Source organism: Stegostoma tigrinum, chromosome 9 (genome assembly GCF_030684315.1).
Source record: "Stegostoma tigrinum isolate sSteTig4 chromosome 9, sSteTig4.hap1, whole genome shotgun sequence".
Classification (NCBI taxonomy): Eukaryota; Metazoa; Chordata; class Chondrichthyes; order Orectolobiformes; family Stegostomatidae; genus Stegostoma; species Stegostoma tigrinum.
Genome location: NC_081362.1, coordinates 67,330,112 through 67,352,992, shown reverse-complemented (window position 1 = coordinate 67,352,992; position 22,881 = coordinate 67,330,112). Strand labels below are relative to the sequence as shown.

Genomic DNA, 22,881 nt, shown 5'->3' with positions numbered 1-22,881 from the left:
AAAGCTTCCAAAATCAATGAACATCACTCATTTTAGCTGCCTCTTGCTTCCACTGCAGACAGTTCACCTCCTCACTGAGTGCACCAGCTGTGTGTCATCTCATCACTGTGCATATGAATAAAATGTCCTCATAGTCATTCCCATGGAATGAAGTCATTTCGTTACTCACCTTTCAAACATGAAGAAAAACAAAGTCACCATTCACTTTTGTAAGTAACGCACTGAACCACTTTGGATTTTCTACTCAACTTTGTCCAAAGCTCATTAATAATCGTTGCCTCAAAATCCTATTGACTGGAGTATCAGGAGGATTCAATACATCTCTGCAGGCAATGGGCAGAAGATGTTTCTGCTGTATTTTTAGAAATTCACTTCTTAAAGGAATCCACCTCATAACAATAGGCAAAGGGGACTTTTCTTTAAGGAATCCATCCCTTTGCCTATTGTTACGAGGTGGATTCCTGAAGATGTATTCTTTGTTGGCATAATTTGGCATCGCAGTGTCATCTTTTGCTAGCCCAAGCTGAAGACACCTGGCGTTTTGCAAACCTTATGACTTTCCATAAAGTGACGGAAGGTGTTATCAACAGTGCTATCAAGCAGCACCTGCTCAGCAATAATCAGCTCAGTGATGCCCAGTTTGGGTTCCGCCAGGGCCACTCATCTCCTAACCTTGTTAATGTGGACAAAAGAGCTGAATTCCAAGGGTGGGGTGACAGTGACAGCCTTTGACATCAAGGCAGCATTCAACCAGGTGTGGCAACAAGTAGCCCTAAACTGGAATCAATGAGTGTCAGGGGTTGTTGGAATCATACCTGATACGTAAGGAAGACTGTTGTGGTTTTTGGACATCAATCAACTCAGCTCCAGGATATTACTGCAGGAATGTAGCGCCTTCGACCCAACCATCTTCAGCTGCTTCATCAATGGCCTTCCCTCCATCATAAGGTCAGAAGTGGAGATGTTCACCGATGATTGCACAACGTTCAGCACCATTCATGATTCCTCAGATATTGAAGCAGTCCATATCCACATGCAACAAGATCTGGACAATATCCAGGCTATTGCTGACAAGTGGGAAGTAACATTCACGCCACACAAATGGCAGGCTATGACCATCACCAGTAAGAGATAACCTAAATACCACCGCTTGGCATTCAATTGTGTTTCCATCATTGAATTTCCCACTATCAACTACCATTGACCAGAAACTCAACTGGACTCACCACGTAAACACAGTGGCTCCAAGAGCAGGTCAGAGGCTAGGGATACTGTGGCAAGCAATTCATCTCCTGACTCCTCAAAGTCTGTCCACCATCTACAATACACAAGTCAAGAGTGTGATGGAATACTCCCCACTTGCCTGGATGAGAGCAGCCCCAACAGCACTCAAGAAGCTTGGCACCATCCACGACAAAGCAGCCCACTTGATTGGCACTGCATCTATAAGCATTCACTCCCTTCAGCACAGACTCTCAGTCACAGTGGTGTGAACTATCTACAAGATGCAGTGCAGAAATTCATCCAAAGATCCTGAGACAGCACCTTCCAAGCCCACAACCCCTTCCATCTAGAAGGACGAGGGCAACTGATATATGGAACACCACCATCTTCAAGTTCCCATCTAAGTCGCTCATCATTCTGACTTCCTTCACTGTCGCTGGGTCAAAACACTGGAATTCCCTCCTTAATGGCCTTGTGGGTCAACCCACTGCAGATGGTCTGCTGCAGTTCAAAGAAGGCAGCTCACCACCACCTTCTCAAGGGCAACTAAGAATGGGCAAGAAATGCTGGCGAGCCAGTGATGCCCACATCCCTCAAAATGAATGAAAACAATTATTATGATTATCACTGTGCTGTAGCTGGGGTAGTGCAGAAGAGAAAAAAGATCAACCTTTAATATTGTTGCTTTGCCTTATGAAGAATTATTCTGATATGTAGCTTTGGATGATGTCAGTAAATTATATACAGAAGATTCATTGTTAGAAAGAGATATTTCATCTTCCTATTTTTTCTTCTTCTGTATGCTCCATCTTTCCGTTCACCACACACCATAAACATGGACAACATTTCATGTTGGAACCAACAGTATCACTGTAATGTGGAATGAATCACGTAAACATGCAGTTTTAAGATCAGGGAATATTCTAAAAGAAGGAAAATAGGTTCACGTCAATAAAATGCATGTAGTCATTTCCTTTTTGGGATGGATGCCTTAACGGTGCCATGAGTTTTAAATCTATGGATTTTCTGGATTAAAGAAGAAAATATCGATTATCATACATGTTCTTTTTTCAACAGAAACCACATCTCCCCTGGACTTGCAAGAAGTAAACCCTGCACTAGTTAAAACCAAGGTGAGACATTACAATTGAAATAACTCCAAGGAGGTTGGTGTCCCATCACCGAGTCACCCTTTATTTACATGTGGAAAGTCCTTGACACTGATAGAACTCCCTCAGAGCCAGCTCTCAGAGTGAATCGGATCTCTGACACTCCTGTTTATATCTGTCAGCCAGGGATCCCTGATTGGACCAGATTAACAGTCCCAATCAGGGAATTCATATTTTATAAGACCCACCTGGCTGGGCTCATTAGAAACACTACAAGAAAAGTGAAATGAAAAAAATATACTTTTAAAAAAATATTCATGGGATGTGGATGAAGCTGATAAAAGTCAACATTTATTGCCCAGAAGGTGGTAAGAGTCCACCACGTTTGCTGTGATCTGTAACCACATGTTGGCAAGGTAAGAATGCCAGATTTTCTTCCTAAAGGGCAAGACATTAGTAAACCAGACAGTATTGTACAATTCTCAGCAATGACTATTAGATGACCATTTGACTGGTTTTGAATTCCACATAACTTTTGAATTCAAATTTTAACTATCTGCCCTCATGGGATTTGAATCCCTGATTCCTGAACATCAGCATAAGGCTTTGGATCACTAGACCGGTGAAGTTACCATTACACCACCATCTCCCCTGAAGTGAAGTTCAATAAGCTAAGGCAGAATAAATTGCCAGGATCAGACAGATTACATTTGATCCCAATGAAAATGGGGGAGGAATAGAGGAGGCCTGAAGAACTATATTTCAGAGACGTTTGAGAATGGATGTGTACTCGAGAAATGTAAAGCGACCAAACACCATTTCCAAAATGAGTGACAAAACTAACTTAAGGAGCTCAATTGTTTTTAGTGATAGGGAAAATTTGGGAGTCTTCAACTAAAGAGGAAATTTAATTTTTAGGTGAAGACAAAATAACTCCAAAGCAATGAGCACCGCCTCCAAAGAGGAAGAGCAGGTTTGGCAAAACTCTTTGGAGAAATTACATGTGCACTAAATGGGGGAAATCGACAGGTGTCATGTACTTGAATTCTCCGAAAACCCTCAGCATGGGACTATCCAGAAGACTGTTGGAGAAGATGAATGGGTTTGGAATTAGGAGTAGGGCGATTGATCAGATTAAATCTGATCAAAATGGAGGAAACTGAGAATAGTTGTAGAATGGTTGAAACTGGCTGTGGGGTTTTGTTTTGGGCCTCAATGCCTTAGATATAAGGCTGGGCAGACAGGGGTTAAATGGCCTTTGGTTCCAAATAATAGGTACAGTAAATAATGCTGAGGAGCAAAGCACAGAGGAATATGGATATAATGGAGTTAGAGAAAGCTAACTGCTAAAACCAAAATACTGCAGCTTCTGGAAATCTGAAACGAGAACAGAAAGTTCTGGAGAAACTTTACAAATCTAACAGTATCTGTGGAGAGAGGCTGAATGAAGTGGATGAATGTGAATATTTGGGAGTTCACATTCACAAAAAAAATAAAAGGAGCATTGACAAGTGAATGAGACTTAAGAAATAGGAAAACACAATGGAATCATGGGTTTTACAAAGACAGATATATTGCACAATAATTGAGGCATAACGCTGAATACAAATAAAACCTTTATAAATCCATGGTTATACTATTTTGTACACTTCAGGGAAGAGGTATATAAAATAATGAGGGGCATGGGTAGGGTGGATTTTTGGAGTCTTTTTCCCAGGGTGGAAATGTTAAATACTAGGGGGCATAGGTTAAAGGTGAGAGGAAAATGTTTAAGGGAGATGTGGAAGGCAATTTTTTTTACACAGATGCTGGTAAGTGCCTGGAACATGCAGCCAGGGGTGTTGGTAGAAACAGATACATTAGTAAAGTTTAAGAGGCATTTAGACAGATGCCTAAACAGGCAGGGACCATATGCAGGCAGATGGGATTAGTTTATAATGCTATGGTGGTCAGCACAGACATGGTGTGCTGAACAGCCTGTTACTGTGCTGTAATATTCTATGATCTAAGGGCAGAGTATTCAGACAAAGGAAATGGTTCCCAGGATGCTGTCTGATACGAAATACAAAGATTGTCATGTTAGGAGCTTTTCTCATTAGAACGAAAGAGATTATGAGATGTTTTGATAACGATGGAACAGATTAGGTAGAAACAGTTTGTTTCTAAAGATTGAGAGGTCTAAAAGCAAGAGGATTAGGATATGTGATTAAATGAAAATAACTTAGGGCAGAGAACAGGTGAAACCTTATTTGCACTGAAGGTTGTGAAGCCAGGGGATGCTAGTGATTAAAGCAGAGATCTTGCTAATATTTAAGAATAAATAGATAGATGGTCAAAAGTAAAGAAAATTAAAAGGTATGAAAAGAGGCAGACACATGGAATTCAGAAGGTTACTTGCATTGGGACTATTATGGATTAAGACATAAGAAGTTAAGAACATAAGAAATAGGAGCAGGAATAGACTGCATCTTCTCTCAGGCTTGTACCACGGTTTGATATGATCACGGCTGATCATGGGCTATAAATTCACCTACCCACCCACACAGACTGGGCTAAAGTGCGTAAGCCTGTTTTGATATTGTAATTTCTGCTTTAAAAAAAACTGATAAAATCCACTGAGTGCTGAAATCATTTTACATCTGACCAATATACAGAAAGCACAAGTAGAATAATGACCGGGGAGCAACAGTAAATTCTTCAAGATGGATGTCACAATACTGGCTCACACAATATATATACTCACATACACTACTGGATCTGACTCCATTAACACATCTAATCTTAGGCCATTTTCTTCCTGTTGCTCTACAGTTCTGCAGGCAGGATAAGCAAGATGGATTTTGTCAGGTGCTAGGTCACAGATGTCAGTCTTCAAGAATTCAACCAGCGTAAAAATATCTTCAGAGTCAGTATCACCCACCTGGCAGCTGAAATGCTACTAGCTATTAACTTGAAATGTGTACGCTTTGAATGTTTTTTGTATCCCTTTCCTCCCACATGTTGAGGCTACTGATTCTTAGTTATACTCTAAATCCATGGGGATGCTGGTCACTTTTCTTTTTCGCATGGCATTGTTTAATTTTCATTCCAATGAGTCAATTGTGGGTGAATTTCCCTCTCTAATGAAGGGATATCAATGACAATTTGTGAATTCATTAAACTGGCATGCAGTTCAACTCAGTACAGAAGCTGGGACCAACCTTGTATCTCTGAAACAGTTGAGCCAAGTGGGAAGCCGACATTTACTCTAGAATGAAGAAGTAAAACCATAATTTTAACAGAAATCTTTTTGTCTAGTTTGCTAGGCTATGAGTGACATTGTGTTTAGAAATTCAAAAGAGTCATCTGGAATACCACCCTGGTTGTATGCCAAGGAATTGTGCTGAGGAGCAATTCAAGAAAGGTAACTTGTAATTTCTGTTGGTTTATCACAGTCTTTAGTCTGCTAGGTGTCTTGCCTGTGCTCAATAACATGCCTGTGCATCTAAAACAGATTTATGTATGTATGAACCCACAGCATGAGTATCATTACCATTGTGATAGTAGTTTTGTTTACTGACTCATGGCATGTTGACACAAGAATTTCCCATCTGATGCATGGCATAATTTCAATAGAAATGTTAATTTTCACTGAAGTAACAAGATCTTTCAAACTATTTGGTCTTCTTCGCGTTTCTTAAATCATGCTGTATCTGGAATTATCCCCATCCTCTGTGCAGATCATTAGCTCTCAGTACTGAAGAATGACTTTTAATTTTCCTTTCTCCATATGGAAAGTAAATAAGTGACTCTTGTTAACAATTAAGTTTAATGAATAGCCTTTTACTGACGTTGCAGAGAGAAGAAGCATGTTTTCCTTAACTGCTCTTATTGAATGCATTTAGTTTACCATAACAACACAGTGACATAATCAGAGGAGTTGAGAATGGTTAATACAGTGAGATAGATCTGAAAGGACCATTCATAATATAAGAAGAAACATCTAACTTATATTAATACATCTAGCAGTTGGCAAACTAGTTATTTGTAAAATTCAAGATTCACATTTAAGAATACACTGGAAAGAAAAAAATACAGATTACTGGTCACCTTGTGGACGAAAGCTCTGTTGAGTGCAGTGATAGAGTCATACAGCATTGAGACAGGCCCTTCAGTCCAAATAGTCCATGCTGACCATGTTCCCAAACTTAACTAGTCCCACCTGCAGGCGCTTGGCCCATATCCTTCCAAACATTTCCCATTCACGGATCTATCCAAATATCTTTTTAAATGTTGCAAAATCCACCAAATTCTCCGGCAGTTCAGTCTACACACGAATCACTCTCTTTTTTTAAGCAAGTTGCGCTTCAAGTCCTTTTAAAGTCTTTCTCCTCTCTCCTCAAAAAAATGCCCACTATATCCCTCACCCTACTGAAAATACATTTGTTGTTTCACCTTACTTGTGTACTTCATGATTTTATACACCTCAATAAGGTTATCCCTCAACCTGTGACACTCAAGAGAAAAAGTCCCATCCTTTCAAATCTCTTTTTATGTCTCAAGCCCTCCATTCCCAGCAACATCCTAGTAAATATTTTCTGAACCTTCTCCTGTTTAACAATATCCTTCCTATATCGGGGTGAACAGAACGGCGCACAGTACTCCAGAAGAGGCCTCACCAACGTCCTGTACAACCTCAACATGACCACCCAACTCAGAAGTCTGAGCAATGAAGGTAAGTGTGCGAAATTCCTTCATAGTCACCCTGTCTATCTGTGATGCAAATTTCAAAGAATTATGCACCTGAACCTCTAGATCTCTTTGCTCTGCAACACTACCTAGGACCCTACCATTAAGTCCTGCCCTTGTTTGTATTAGCAAAATGCAATACCTCACATTTGTCCAAATTATACTCCTTCTGCCACTCCTCAGCCCATTGACCCAATTGAACAAGATTGCTTTGTAACCTTAGATAACCTTCACTGTCCACCACACCACCCACGTTGGTGCCATCTGCAAACTTACTAAACATGCCTCTTACAGTCTCATCCAGATCATTTATATAAATGACAAACAAAAATAATCTGATCCCTGTGGAACAACCATGGGCCTTGGGCCTCCAGTTCAAAAATCAACCCTCCACCATCACCTTTTGTACCATCAAGCTAATTCTGTATCCAATTGGCAAGCTCACCCTGAATCCCATCTAATTTACTAATTTACTACTTTTCTAATTAGTCTACTATGTGGAGCCTTGTCAAAAGCTTTACCAAAGTCCAGGTAAACAATGTCCACTGCTCTGCCCTCATCAATCTTTTTGATTACTTTATTAAAACGTTCAATCAAATTTGTGAGACATGATTTCCCTCATACGAAACCATGCTAATTATTCCTAATCAATTCTTGCCTTTCCAAATGCATGTAAATCTTATCTTTTAGAATCACGTCCAACAATTTATCCATGACAGGTCCAACTCACAGGTCTATAGTATTGTCTTTTAGCAACTAGAATATTCTGTTTTTCTGGAAACAAAGGAAAACTGCATATTTTGGAGACCAGAAATAAACAGGAAAATTTTAGAATTGATGTTTATCCTTGGTTTATGCTAATGTTTACATATGAACATGTGAGGAGAATGGGTCAGCTCCCCTTCTTTTAACTCCCTTGACTGGCCACAACAAAGATTTGGTAACTTTTTTCATCATGCAGCTACATCTCAATTAAACACAGTTCACCAGTTCAAAAATGGACAAGCCAATTGCAAGATTACCTTGAACGAAAGAAAAGGAGTTTCGCTGCTTAATTATTCTGATAAAAATAATGAAATGTAACATCAAACATATACACTACCAATTTTTAAAAAAAGGCAGAGTATCTACTACAAAAATGAAGAGCAAGAGACTGAGAGAAAAATAGGGATAGATAGCAAGCCTTCTAGTTCTGCTGTTATGAATCTGTCATTCTCTCTTTTTGCCCAAAAGCAGTTCCCAGAAATACAGTTCACTTGTGTTTATCTGTGTCTGGCATCATTGCCTTTTTAGACAACCTGCAGCTAACTTTCATGCCAATCTGTGAATCATAGGGATCGGTACTCAGTCCATGACTATTTGCACTATAACTTAATGACTTGGGAACAATAAGTAAATGTACCGTAGTCAGGTTTGCAGATGACACAAAAATAAGTACGAATGTAAGTGGAGCTATGAATAAAACTGAAATGGCAAACACCCTTCTGAGATAATTGATGGCTGTGAAATCAGTCATGCAGCAGTAATCCAGTAACAGAACACTTGAGGCTTATGGCAAAAGACAGCATATGATAGAAAACTATGATTTTGTAGCACTCCAGCTATTTTTTGAAATGTTTAAAGAACAGGATTTTTAAGTGCCTTGACAACTTAACAACTCACATTGACCATTACCGCTGAAGGTTCTGTTGATACTTTTGACCTTTCCCTTTGACAGAGTCTCTTGAACTTTTGATAGCTCCCTTATTGGATTCTTTCAACAGGTCTTCTTTACAGGTACTGTTCACATTCCTGATCTTTGATTTTTGACCGATTTGTTAACAATTCTAAGGAGCAGTACAGTTAATGAGCTTATGTGTATTTATGCCTTCCTTTATAACTATTCCAAAAGAGACCTTTACAATTTCACCCATCTGTCCCAACAACAATGGCATCTAATATCCCCCAAAGATATTCTGGGACCATATGAAGGGGGTACCTTAGCTCTCCAAAGGAATACTCTAGCAATTCAAAGAATCACATGAAGTCAAGAATGGTCCCACCAGGTTTCTTTTGCACATTTTGAGTTTTACTTTCCTGGGCTACCTAAGTTTGACTGGCTGAATATAACAAATGACTTAAATGGCCATCTCCTTCTGCAAACTGTGCGTGTACAAATTCCAACCACCCAACCCATCTCTCTCTCTCCCTCTCTCTCCACCACTCCTGCTCTCTCTCTTTCTCCTCCACTCTCTCCCTCACACTCTCTCCTCCGCTCCCTATCTCTCTCTCTGTCCTGCACTCTCTCTCGTTCCTGCATCTCCGGAAAATAGGAAGTGCCACTCTCAGGAATGGAGTCTGTGGTTTCCAGGCTCATTCATTGTTTTTGAAATGACAATGAGGCCCCCTGTATTGGAAATATCCAGACCCGAGAGTATGGCTTTTTATTAAATTGACATCCTTATCATAGATAAAGAGTAAAATAGCAAAGTTGATACCGCTTGTAAAAACATTCCCTGCTGTTATTTTACTTATAATTGCCACACCTTTGCTTTAAGCTTTAGTTTACTCCCTAATACTCAGACTGGTGCGGTGTATAATCTTGTTGCAACACCAAATTAAAACCGTAATGCAAGATGTAATTTAAGCATATCAAGTCATTGTCAGCTGTTATAAATTGACTTGAGCAACCCTTCATGTACGTCACACATGTGTTAAGGACTAGGAAACTATTAATTAATCTGTTTTATAAAATGCCCATTGTTAAATCCTAAGGCCGTTCAGCAAGCTTTAACCCTTTTGCGAATGCAGTTCAAAAAGACACACCCAAGATCACAGATGCAAAAGAAACATGGCAAGGCTGGGAGAGTATCACAGCTGAGTCAAATCCTGTTCTCACCTGTCTTCTAAAGACATGTGCTTTCCATTAAGCTCACAAACCAGCAACCAGTGAGAAATGTGACTAAATTTACCCTTGCTAACTCTGTGACACTGAAACCACTACTACCACCGAGATCAGTAAATTGAACACTGAACACGGAACAGGGAACAAACATATGATCTTGCAGACCTCTAACTCAGGTTCACATCAGGTGTTATAGCTATCCATCGGCCTATGGGAAAACTTCTGCTGGACAGGAATTTGGATTAAATTTCAAAAGAGGAGTAAAGACTGCCTTCAGCAGAGAGTTTTATTTTTAACAAGCATGTTAGTAACAGAAAGACCTGTATCTACAGCACCTATGATGCCTCATGATGGACAAGAACCTATAATATAAGGAAAGATGAGAGATAGTAAGAGGAGGATAATTATAGGTGTTTCAGTGGAAATAATTGATGTAGCATGAGTGGATATTGGATGCGCAGATAGTTTATGGAGAAACTTTGGTGAATTAATGAAGAAAAACAAGAGATGCAGATAAAAAAAATTAAAATAAGGGACTGTTTAGTTAGCCAGCAGTAAATTATAAAAGTCAAGGATTTACGAAGTTTAAGATAACTTGCTCAGCTATAAATTATTTGAGAATTGTGGCTGATCAGAGTCATAGGTAGCTAAGTTATTGGGCAAAATAAAGCAACTTTACCCACTTAACGTTAAAATAAAGAATCATGAGATCAGATGGGAGACAGTGGTCACTATCTTTTACTAACAAACCACCTTTCATTACATCATGGGTTCTTATCTACACCCAATTCAAATCCCGAACATCAGGGAAAGCAACTGTCAACGATCTCCTTCTATCAATCCAACTCCTTATCCTACACCACACAGCAACAGTTGACTGAAACCACAGTTCCCTGTTTCATCTGCACAAATAGGACTTACAAACTATAACCCTTCACTCAATCCACAGCACCATGAAACAGCAAAAATCAACTGACATAACAGCTTGCACAAAACTCCAACAGTGCCAACAAGTGTAACAATACAGCCCACCCTCACACCCGTAAATCAACATCTGATAAACACAATTCTATCAGCATTGTAATTTCGAACTTCAAAAAAAGGTTAAAATTATTCAAGTTCAATGCTTTCCACTGTGTAAATAGACCTGCTGCTCATTCTTCCCACATTTTACCGCGAACACTAACTTAAACTTGACATAGAAACATAGAAAATAGGAGCAAGAATAAGCCATTTGATTCTTCGAGCCTTCTCCTGCTCATTACAATCATGATTAAGCATCTAACTCAATAGCTTGTTGCCTGTTCATGGCCTGGGATGCTACTAGAGACTTCTTCTCTATCTATGAGGACAGGATTAAAAACAAAATCAATCTGGATTGGAAAGATCTAAGGCAGTTGGTGATGATGGGAACAGAGACATGTGCTGGATCAAGGAAGAGTCAAAGCTCAATAAGTAAGGGTTTAAGCGTATTTAAGTATGACAGATAAGGATGATGGGGCTGGTAATCGAGATTTAATGGAGCTACTCAGAGTGGCTTTGGTGTCAGAATGACTTGCGTAGTCAATTGGCGACTGTGCATCCCACTCCCATCTTCAGGAAAACTGACCCACCCCTTTTAATCAGTGGTGGTAATAGACAGACATGAGGCTCTGACCCACTGAGGCTAAATGGCCTCGATAAATTGAACTACTTAAAGATGATTATCTCTGATCTCACAGAAATTCAGTGGTGATTTAGGGGCTCTGCTGAATTTACATATGTCATCTGACCAGTGAAGAGGAGCCTGTGTGCAATGTGCCCCCTTTCAAAAGCATTTAGCGCTCAATTGACTATGTTGACATCGAGAAAGGGAGTGTCCACTGAGAACCAAACCCTTCCCTTGCATTGGACTCTCCTAGCCAGTAACCTTCTCCCTTTGGCTCTCAAACTACCCTCACTCACCTGCCTCTCGGGATTTAGCATTAATCCTTGGTGAAAGTAACTGGGGTGGGGGTTTTAATCCTAATCTAGCCCATTGCCGCTAACTCATTTACCTGTTTGCACTGAAATAGTGTCAAGTGCCCCTGGGAGCAGGTTTTTTGATGGTGGGCTAAAGCCTACATTGAATTCCAGCAGGTATGTCATTCTTATTGTAGAAAAATATGAATAATGCTGAAAAGAAGCATAGTGATATAAATTTGCATCTTAAAAGTTGCTGGGATATGTTTTAATCCATCAAATTTAGATTAAGCTTCACTGTTTGCCTACATTGGGCATCTCACAAGAATCATTATTTACAAAGTGATTGATCAAATAACAACGTATTAGTCACAGCATTGCCTCTCATAGCCCATGTATTAAAGGCACCATAGTAGCATCAATGAAGCTTTAAATAACAGAAGTTCCAGGATCAAGAAACGGACAGTGGTACTAAATATTTCTGGATACTAGAGCTGGAATACAACTTTCTCCTCATCGAGGCTCCGAGAGGCATATGGGGGCAATGTAATGGAGTCGGAGGTTGTGGACTGGAGGGTCACCTTCCCATCTCTCCCCCGACAATTAAGGGTTGGAAGGGTCAGTTGAGAGGAGGATAATGACAGACTTCAAAAGTTCAAAATAAGATTGGCACACAGAAACGTGACAGATGAACTTAAAATGCTGAGAAGTGTGAAGTGATAGGTTTTGGTGGAAAGAAGGAGGGAGGACAATGCACAGTAACAAGTACAACTCTAGAGGTGGCACAGAAATGGAGAGATCTTGGATGTAGAGCATGTACACAAATAGTTGAAGTTGATAAAGCAGGCGGAGAAACTGGCTCAAAAATCCAAATTGAATGCTGAATTTTATAAACAGAGGCATGAAATACTCAACAAAGAAGCTAAAGAGATTATGCCAATTCTGGGCATTCCATTTTTGGAAGTATGTGAAGACTTTATAAAAGCTGCAATTAAATATTTGAGAATGGTTCCCAAAATTAAGGACCCCAGTTACATCGGTAGATTGTAAATGTTGGGGTTGATCCTGGAGAAGAGAAGGCTAAAGGGTGATTTTCTTAAGATGTTCAGATAATGTAGAAAGAGACAAACTGTTCCTGATGTCAGAATGCTTGAGAACCAAAGGATACAGCTCTAAGAGGATTGACAAAATAAAACAAAAGTGCCATGTGGTAATCTTCTTACACACCAAATGGTTATGATTGTGAATACACTGCCTTAAAGGAGCTGAAGGCCAATTCAATCATTGCTTTTAAATGTGGTTTGGATAAGAACTAGAAGTGAAAGAGTTTGCAGTGCTTAGGCGAAAGGATGGGCAGAGGAACCAATTGAGTTACTCTTGCAGAGTGTCAGCATGGACTTGATGGATTGGTTAGCTACCTTCTGTGCTGTGCTCATACAGTCATAGAACATAGAACACAGAACACTACAGCGCTGTACAGGCCCTTTGGCTCTCGATGTTGCGCCGACCTGTGAAACCAAACTGAAGCCCATCTAACCTACACTATTGCATTATTATCCACCATCCATATGTTTATCCAATAGAGTCATACAGTATGGAAACAGACTCCTTGGTCTAACTTGTCTGCACAGGCCGGACATCCCAATCTGACCGAGGTGCATTTGCCAGCATTTAGCCATATCCCTCTGAACCTTTCCTATTCATATACCCATCCAGGTGCCTTTTAAATGGTGTAATTGTACCAGCCTCTACCACTTTATTGCCTGTTACAAGTTACTCAGATGTGAATTCTAAAAATGCTAGGAGTCAACTCATTCCCCATGGAGTACAGGATAAAGTCAGTACTCTCACTCTTGTTCACTATTCTGCAGTTCCTGAAGGGAAGTACATGTGTAGACATTAGCTGAAAATAAGAGAGTGCAGAGCTTTGTGAAAGCTGTAATGATGAAGATGAAAACAACTGCGGTTTAATGTCTCAGAGAGCTGCCAGTGCCAGTGGCACCTTTGGTTAAAAAGTCCATGCTGTTCAAAAATTGAGGAGAGATAACAGAAAAGGACTGGTTTCCTTGTTTAGAAAATTGCCAATGATGTGGTGCCAGGGGCTGTGATCAACTCCTGTCGAGTTGGTGAAGTTGTGACAAATGGGGGTACTCGAGTTAAAAGGCGCGAAATTAGATGTGGGGTGAATGGGCCTAACTAGCTTGGCTGCACCGCAAAAGTACTTCATTGACTTTAGGATCTTCTGAAATCAGTGGTAGTGTTATATGAAAATGCAGGTTCTCCTTTTCCCTGCTCATTTCCATTCTTCTTCAAATTTCACTCATAATTTGGACTTTATTTCTACAAATAAATGATCAAAGATTAATTTCTGACTTTTCCAGATGTTTAGAACGCATTTGTCTAAAATAGCAGATGTTGGCAGGAAATAGAAAAAAAGATCAAACACACAGCGCTGGAATTGTTGAATAATTTGCTTGTATATTTCATTCATCTGATTTTGTCACAGTGGTCAGGTCAAGTAATCCAGTGAGGCAAATAGGTGAGGCAATAAAATCTTGCTGAACAGTGTTATTCCTGAAGCAGACTGTCTCCAGTTTCTTGCTGGAGCTGTTTTTCCCCTCCCCCACCTGGAGGCAAAGTACCATTTTGTGCTGTTCAAATTGCAGCACACAGCAGCTGTTTATCCTTGAGAACACCTGTGAACCACTTGTAGCCCATGGGCAGACAGCCTAATATTAACTGTCCGTCCAAATGAACAGGACTCCCCTTGTGTGTCAGACACATTCATATCAGATTAGATGTAGCCTGCGCAGCTTTCTGCTGGGTTTTAGTTTCCCTCAGTTGGCCAGTATTTGTCAAAAACATTCTACTTTGTTTTAATGCATTTCCACTGGGAAAAACTATGTTTAGCTTTGGACAGATTGCACTGAGCATTAACCTTGATAAGTTTTGACAGTTTCATTTTTTTGTTATTGTTTGTTTAAAGGAATGCAACAGTGCCAAAAAAAAGCTTTTTTTTATTTGTTTGTGGGATGTGGGATGTGGGTGTTGCTTGCTGGGCCAGTATGTACTGTTTGTCCTTAACTGCTCCTTGCACTGAGTGGCTTGGTAGGCCATTTCAGAGGATGGTTGAGAGTCGACCACATTGCTGTGGGTCTGAAGTCACATGTAAACCAGACCAGTTACAGACAATAGATTTCCTTCCCGAAAGGACATTAGTGCAACAGATGGGTCTTTACAATAACTTAATGTGGCCATCATTAGACTAACTTTTAAAAAATATATTGAACATTAGACTGGGTTTCCTTGTTTAGAAACATCACCACAACACCAGTGATCCAAAAGTGGCTGCAACATAGATTCATTTTGATATCTTGAGATTATTAAAAACAAGCTTGGACTTTTAGAATGATAGGAGAGTATGTTGGTGCTCTCCTATGGTCACTTGACTGAAGGAATTGCAGATTTACGTAATAGTGGGGGGACATGGGAGAATGATTTATAGAAATAGGACAAAGGCAGATCATAGTCAATGGATCAGAATACCAGGATCAAAAGTGAACAGGGACTCTGAGCATACAATTTTGAGCAATGAGACTGGTATTGCTATTTTTCAAGGAGGTGGCACCTCACCTCTCACCTGATGCTGCAGGATGAGAGAACTGCACCCCTGGGTGTTTGGCAGCTGAACTGGGAGATTATGGATGCCGCTCAGGCTGAGTAATCATAGAATTCCCTACAGTGTGGGATCAGGCCATTTGGTCCATCATCATCCCTCTGAAGACCATCCCACCCAGGCCCACCACATCCTTGTAACCCTGCATTTTCCATAGCTAACCCACCTAGATTCCACATCCCTGGACACCATGGGACAATTTAGCATGACCAGTCCACCTAACCTGCATATATTTGGACTGTACAAGGAAAGCACCCAGAGGAAACACACACAGACACGGGGAGAATGCACCATCTCCACACAGGCAGTCGCTTGAGGGTGGAATCAGACCCAGATCCCAGGTGCTGTGAGGGAGTAGTGTTAAGCACTGAGCCACCATGCCGCTGCTTGCCACGAGGCACCTCAACATAAATCTCTTCAGCCAAACATTTTAGTCCATGAGTGAGGTCTTTCTTGTTTGTGGGCCCCTCTTTGGGAGATGGAACCTCTTTCACTACTGAACTACCAGCTGCTTCATAATGGCTGCCTCTGTGAAGCCTCTAGTTGCTGGGCAGCCAGTTTGCTTCCAAGCACATCACTGGGAATGGTCCTCCATGGTATGAATCCAAGAATGCCCCTAAGTGGAAATTTAATACCCACTTAAGGTTTCTGTTCATCGCTGCTGATACTCAAAATCAAGTGGAGGAGTCAAAATGTAGGAAAGTCCAAAAAGCAAATCCTTTGGTGATTCTGAGCCTTAGGTAGGTACAATGCTGACAGCTACCACCATTCCCCCACTCGTGGTGGTCTCCATGGCAGCTGCTGCCCTTTGGCCAGGTGCCATCTCACCTGACAGAATTCCCAGAGCACACTCCAGCCAGCAGGTAAGACTCCAATTGTTGCATTAAAACCTACTGACTTGAATTAGAGGGTCTGTGGGCTTTAATGAGGCTAATTGTTAAAATTTGAGCACATCAGTTAGACCTTGAATCCCTACAGAGCAGATAGATGCCATTCAGCCAATTGAGTCAGCACTAATAGCCTGAATAGCACCCTACCTGCACCCCTCATAATCCCACATTTACCATGGCTAATCCACCTAAACTGCACACCTTTGGGAAGAAATTGGAACATGCTGCAGAAACTCACACAGATAAAGGGAGAACGTACAAACTCCATACAGTCACTGAATCTGGGTCCCCTGTGCTGAGGGGCAGCTGTGCTAACCACTGAGTCACCAGGCTGCCCTGACTGCTATTTAAATTAGACCCCCAACTCCTGTCAGGAAAAGAAACATTTTTCTGACTGAATTTCAGTGAGTGAAAGAGTGAAGCAGTGAAGACCAGGGTAGCAAGTGTACTGGAAGCTCAGCAATGTTCTCCTGCCATTTTAATCACTATCCATACCAACTGTTTTACATCTTGTGACTGCTGTTCAATGTGTTCAATTGCTGCATCAGTGTGCTGAAGAATTGTTTTCTGCTGGATCACCTTACCCATTTTGTACCCATTCCCTTGCAATTTCCTGCCACTAATGAGCATAATTTTGTCTGTTTATGATAAAAAGCTGTGCTACAAAGAAAGTCCCAGTTGTTGAACGGTAAGATCGAGCCGTACTGAAACTGACAATTGGACTTACTCCTCAAGGCCATCTCTCTCTCACCTCACGTCAACACAGCATGTTCCTTTGATTGAACTATCTATATTCTTATCTCTCAGGGGAAGCCTGCTGCACATAAGGCCCTCTATTCAAAATAAGAATGCTTATAAGAAAACAATGAAAAACAAACAAATGTATAAAGATGTTAAATTGAAAGTACCTCCTCCTATAGTTGACTTCCCCCTTAAGTAAATAATGAGCTGAACCGGACAAGGACTGTAACAGCAAACATTCCTGTATTGGTACAAGGTCCCAGAAATAATAGAAGACTTGAAAGATGGTGTGTCCTAACATTATTTAAAGGGAGTAAGCATCCTGCATTTGTTTTCTTTTCTTTGATGTGTTGGAGGGAAATGAGCCATAGGAATGATGAAACAGTCAGCCATTGTTTATATGGAAGCATAGCCTTGATGGCCTCCATCCTGTTCTCCCTTTTTACTTCTGGGTCTTCTCTTCCCTAAAAGTAGAACAAAATGAAATATTTGCCAGCTGAAGCAAGACACAACCATCAATATAAGAATTCTGGAATGAATATTGGCAATCTGTGTTAACTCCTCTCTGGAGAATAATGGCAGATGTCTGGGGGAAGAAGTATTTTAGACAGCACCACTCATTGCAGATTACAAATGAATAGGTCAAACCCCTGGGGGGGGGCATGACCTTTAACTTCTGGGTCAATTTTGCCTCATCTTTTGCCTATTATCTTAAGTAAGACTGAATGTCTGAGGATTAACTAGCTGACTTGTGCCCAGGATTGCTTGACAGCTACAACAAGGAGGTGCTTAATCAGCATTTTATTGTCGAAGACTTCTGAATCTCATCAAAAATGGCTGTTTGAAGGCCTTAATAATGCTAACTTTTTTTTAGTGTGGATGGTTTTTGAACATGGTTATACAATATGTGCTGATCTGAAGCTTTCTTGAGTGATGAGGCAAAAGCATTTTGTTTTCCATTGGTCATTTTTATTACCATGGTATTTTAACCAGCAGCCAGTAAACTTTTAATATCACCAAACAGTTGTTCAAAGTCACTAACCATAAAAAGGTAAAAGAATGAAAATTGGCAATTTTTAAAATGCTGCTGTGCACCAGTTGTACTTATGTTGCAGTGGGTGTGAAGCTGAAACAGTTGGAGGCTATCATCTGGAAGTATTCTCAGACCAAAAGCCTGACTATCTTCTGGAGTTTTCAAACTTGAGTTAAATCCCACAGCTCTACTTTGATATAAAAAGTACTGTGTGGCATAAATATTAATGACTTTTAAACTTCTTTCGTTCTTTTACGACGTTTTCTATTACTTTCCCTCTCTCCTGCAGGGTTTAATCCTAAGGATTTACATTTCTGACTTCAGTCACAGCATCACCAAACTCAGCCTCAGATTTCCACGGAAATTGGTTAACACTGCTCTTTGATCAACCATGGGGAGGTACATTTGATTGATGTTACCGGTTCTTATGTTTTCCTAAGTGGCCAATTTTCCTTAATTTACCTACCTGAATAGGGAAGGTGGCGGCATATTGGTAACGCCAATTCAATAGTTATCCAAAACCTAAACTAAATGTCTGAGAACAGGGGTGAAAGTCCCACCTAGTTCTCTTGAAATTTTACTAAGCAGTTTAAACACTTCCACTTATGGTTCATCCTTTTAGAAACATTCTTCCCAGAGTTGTAATTCTCTCCCTTTTTCTGGTAGATTACAGAACTAAGTTTTCGGTTTCTACCAGATAGCAATAGACTCCAGCTGTTTGAAAGCAGTTAAAGGAGCACTGTCTCAATTTTAAGGAAGCAAAAAGCTAGAACAGGACACACACAGGGACAGTGACATATTTGCAGTGCACTGAAGTGTTTCAATGCAAAATGTATTTAGTGAACACAGAAAGGATTTGTTAAATATTTTTCAACAGAACTGGTGCCTCTTTGAACTTGTGTTCATTCTGAATGGATAAACATCAACTTCCAGCCATCTCATTCATACCATATTGTCACTGATGATTGTGCGAATCAAATTTTATTTTCTTCTTTGGTTATATATACCACATTGCATATTTTTTAAAAATTGTACTCAGTGTGGGGGAAGGACATGACCATGGCCTAGTGTGTGTTTTGAGCAGCGAACATCACATCCATTGTTATCCTGAAGCATTGATACAAACAATAACCCCTTGGGATGGATGGTATCCTTCCAGGATTTCCTGATCATTTGTTTTCACCGATAGACTTGTGTCAAGGAGCAAAAATAAATTAAGGTAACTGAGTTGTAAGCAGGCCACTGGCTTGTGTGCAAGAAAAAGTAAGAAATCTGATTTGAATAAATAAAACTTTTATTACCTTTGTGGTCAACATTCTCCTATTGTAAATGTTGACTTTTTATTGTAAATATTTGTAACAGGCCCACTCTGACATCATTGCACGAGATTGAAAGATAACTCCAAACACCATGGACATCATTTAATGTTACCCCAACCATATTATGGGGCAGAAAGATGTAAAGTGGGGAGGCCTTCTTTTCTGACTTCACCCAATTATATCAAGAAGTGTCTTCCTGCCTGGAGGTCAATTGAAGTCTTTAAGTGACTAAGTATGGGCCTCTTAAGGGTTTCATTCTGCTATTGCTGGTATTCAATCCTGTGGCACACAGGGACTATGCTATTTTCACAAGATTACATGTGTATTCTGACAGAACATGGAAGGTTGGGGTGTACGGGTAAGGGTATGGTCACTCACTTGGGCTCCTTGCACTCAGCATAGGAATGCACTGGTGGTAGAAATCGCCCTGCATTTTACACCAAAACCCCTGGCTGAGGCTGGAAAATATCATAGCAGAATTATCAGCGACTGCCCAGCCAGTGGATGGGCCCACTGTTGAGACCACTAAATTCTTCTCCCTTTGTTAATTTATAATTATTCTCATTATGTAATTTGAGAGTCATACTTGAGAAAATATAGACAGTTGAAGACATGATGTTAGCTGTGTTTCTTTCATTCAACTTCATAGCCACATTTAAAATCAAAGTTAATTGTCTACTATAACAAGGTGTAGAGCTGGATGAACACAGCAGGCCAAGCAGCATCAGAGGAGCAGGAAAGCTGACGTTTCGGGCCTAGACCCTTAACTTTCTGAACCGTGCAGACTCCCGCAGACAGAATGAGCTCCATTGCCATCTCTGTTGTCATTTATCAAAGAATTCTTTGTATCCTTTCAAGGCATTGACATGATTCATTGGTTCAAGTGTTGTCACATAAACCTTCTAAATACATCCATAAAAGACATCCAAGCTTCATTATTGTCAAACAATAACATAACTTATTTGTAATTTATGTTATTATCCTTTCCCACAAGAGAAAGACAGGCTGAGGGACTGAGAGAAATTTGTCCACCACAGATATGCATTTGAAATGGAATTTTTCATTTGCATGCACAATCTGTAATACATCATGATCATCATGTTTTCACTCCAGAGGAGCTGCTGATGTTCTGTGGTACAATTGCACAGGTGTTGACCAGCTCTGGAACTTTTGCACTAGTGCCATTTTTCATTTGTACACCAGTACAGTGCATATTAAAATGTGATGTGGTCATGGCAGGAGGTGCTTTGGTGGTGGCCACATCAAACATTCACATACTTGGTCAATTAGGAATTAAATCATGACAGAGTGGAAACCTACTTTTTTTTTTCACTCCAGGGCATTGAAGCCAATTGTTGACCCAACTAGGATCAGCAAACTCAGCAAAGATCAGGGATTGTACCTGACCTATGTCAGTAAGTGCTACTTGGTCAGCCGTGTCTCAATTATTTGTCCTTTCGATCTGTGCCAAAGATTGTGTGCTCAAATCCCACTGTACAACTTGATCAAAAAAAAAGCAAGATTGATCAAAGTGCTGCACTATCAGAGTTGATGTCTTTGGATGAGATGTTGAATTGAGGCCTGTCCTCTCAGTTGGACATAAAGGACTCCTTAGGACAGTTTTGAAGCTAAGCCCTTTGGATTTGATAGGATAGATTCTAGGATATGCAAAGAAATAGTTACAGAGATTATGGGTGCAATGGCAGCAATGGTATACGATCTAAGATGGCGGTAGAGTAGGATTCCTGGACCAAATGCTTTCTCTTTCTCTTTTCTCAGTTTCTTTTCTATCTTACTTACCTCTTGAGCTTGGGTGGCATTGGGGGTGGACATTGAGTGAGCCCAGTGCAGACCTTGAGTGAGCCTTGCGCAGAGGAGAGTAGTTCTGGCATGTGGAGGCAGCAGCAGCAGTGATAGAATCTGGCAGTGGATGGGGCCCACGCGTGGAGACATGGTCAGCAATGGGCAAAGACAGCAAAGGAAAGCAGCAGTGGCAATGCGGTGTTCAGGCAAAGGCTGCCATACCCAGACAGATCTTAGCCCAGTTAAGATGGAACCATGCCCAGCATGGGGGAGAGTGAGACCTCTTGGGGAAACCCTGCTTGGAGAATCTGCAGGCCCATGGCTCAAGAAAGGACTGCAATACAAAGAAACAAAGAAAAAAAGAAACCTACAGCACAGGATCAGGCCCTTCGGCTCTCCAAGCCTGCGCCGATCAAGATCCTCTGTCTAACCTGTCAGCTATCTTCTAACAGTCTGTGTCCATTTGCTCCCTGCCCATCCATGTACCTGTCCAAATATATCTTAAAAGATGCTAACGTGTTTGCGTCTACCACCTCTGCTGGCAACGCGTTCCAGGCACCCACCACCCTCTGTGTAAAGAACTTTCCACGCATATCTCCCTTAAACTTTCCTCCTCTCACTTTGAACTCATGACCCCTAGTAATTGAGCCCCACACTCTGGGAAAAAGCTTGTTGCTATCCACCCTGTCTATACCCTTCATGATTTTGAAGGCCTCAGTCAGGTCCCCCCTCAATCTCCATCTTTCTAATGAAAATAATCCTAATCTATTCAACCTCTCTTCATAGCTAGCACCCTCCATAACAGGCAACATCCTGGTGAACCTCCTCTGCACCCTCTCCAAATCATCCACATCCTTTTGGTAATGTGGCAACCAGAACTGTACACAGTACTCCAAATGTGGCCGAACCAAAGTCCTATACAATTGCAACATGACCTGCCAACTCTTGTACTCAATACCCCGCCCAATGAAGGAAAGCATGCCATATGCCTTCTTGACCACCCTATTGACCTGCGTTGTCAACTTCAGGGAACAATGGACCTGAACACCCAGATCCCTCTGTTCATCAATTTTCCCTGGGACTTTTCCATTTACTGTATATTTCGCCCTTGAATTTGATCTTCCAAAATGCATCACCTCCCAGTTGCCCGGATTGAACTCCATCTGCTATTTAACTGCCCAACTCTCCAGTCTATCTATATTCTGCTGTAATTTCTGACAGTCCCCTTCACTATCAGCTACTCCACCAATCTTAGTGTCATCAGCAAACTTGCTGATCAGACCTCCTACACCTTCCTCCAGATTATTTACATATATCACAAACAACAGTGGTCCCAGCACAGATCCCTGTGGAACACCACTGGTTACAGGTCTCCAATTTGAGAAACTCCCTTCTACTACTACCCTCTGTCTCCTGTTGCTCAGCCAGTTTTTTATCCATCTAGCTAGCACACCTTGGGTCCCATGTGACTTCACTTTCTCCATCAGCCTGCCATGGGGAACCTTATCAAACGCCTTACTGAAGTCCATATAT

General features: G+C 40.8%; 1 long non-coding RNA gene across 1 annotated transcript in view; it reads right to left on the bottom strand.

Moving 5' to 3' along the window:
* LOC125455044 (uncharacterized) overlaps window positions 1–22,881 on the bottom strand; it is a 61,042-nt gene that overhangs the window by 5,281 nt on the left and 32,880 nt on the right. Inside the window, exon 2 of the long non-coding RNA XR_007248132.2 lies at window positions 17,361–17,657. This is a non-coding gene — a long non-coding RNA (uncharacterized LOC125455044). The remainder of the gene's footprint in view (window positions 1–17,360; window positions 17,658–22,881) is intronic.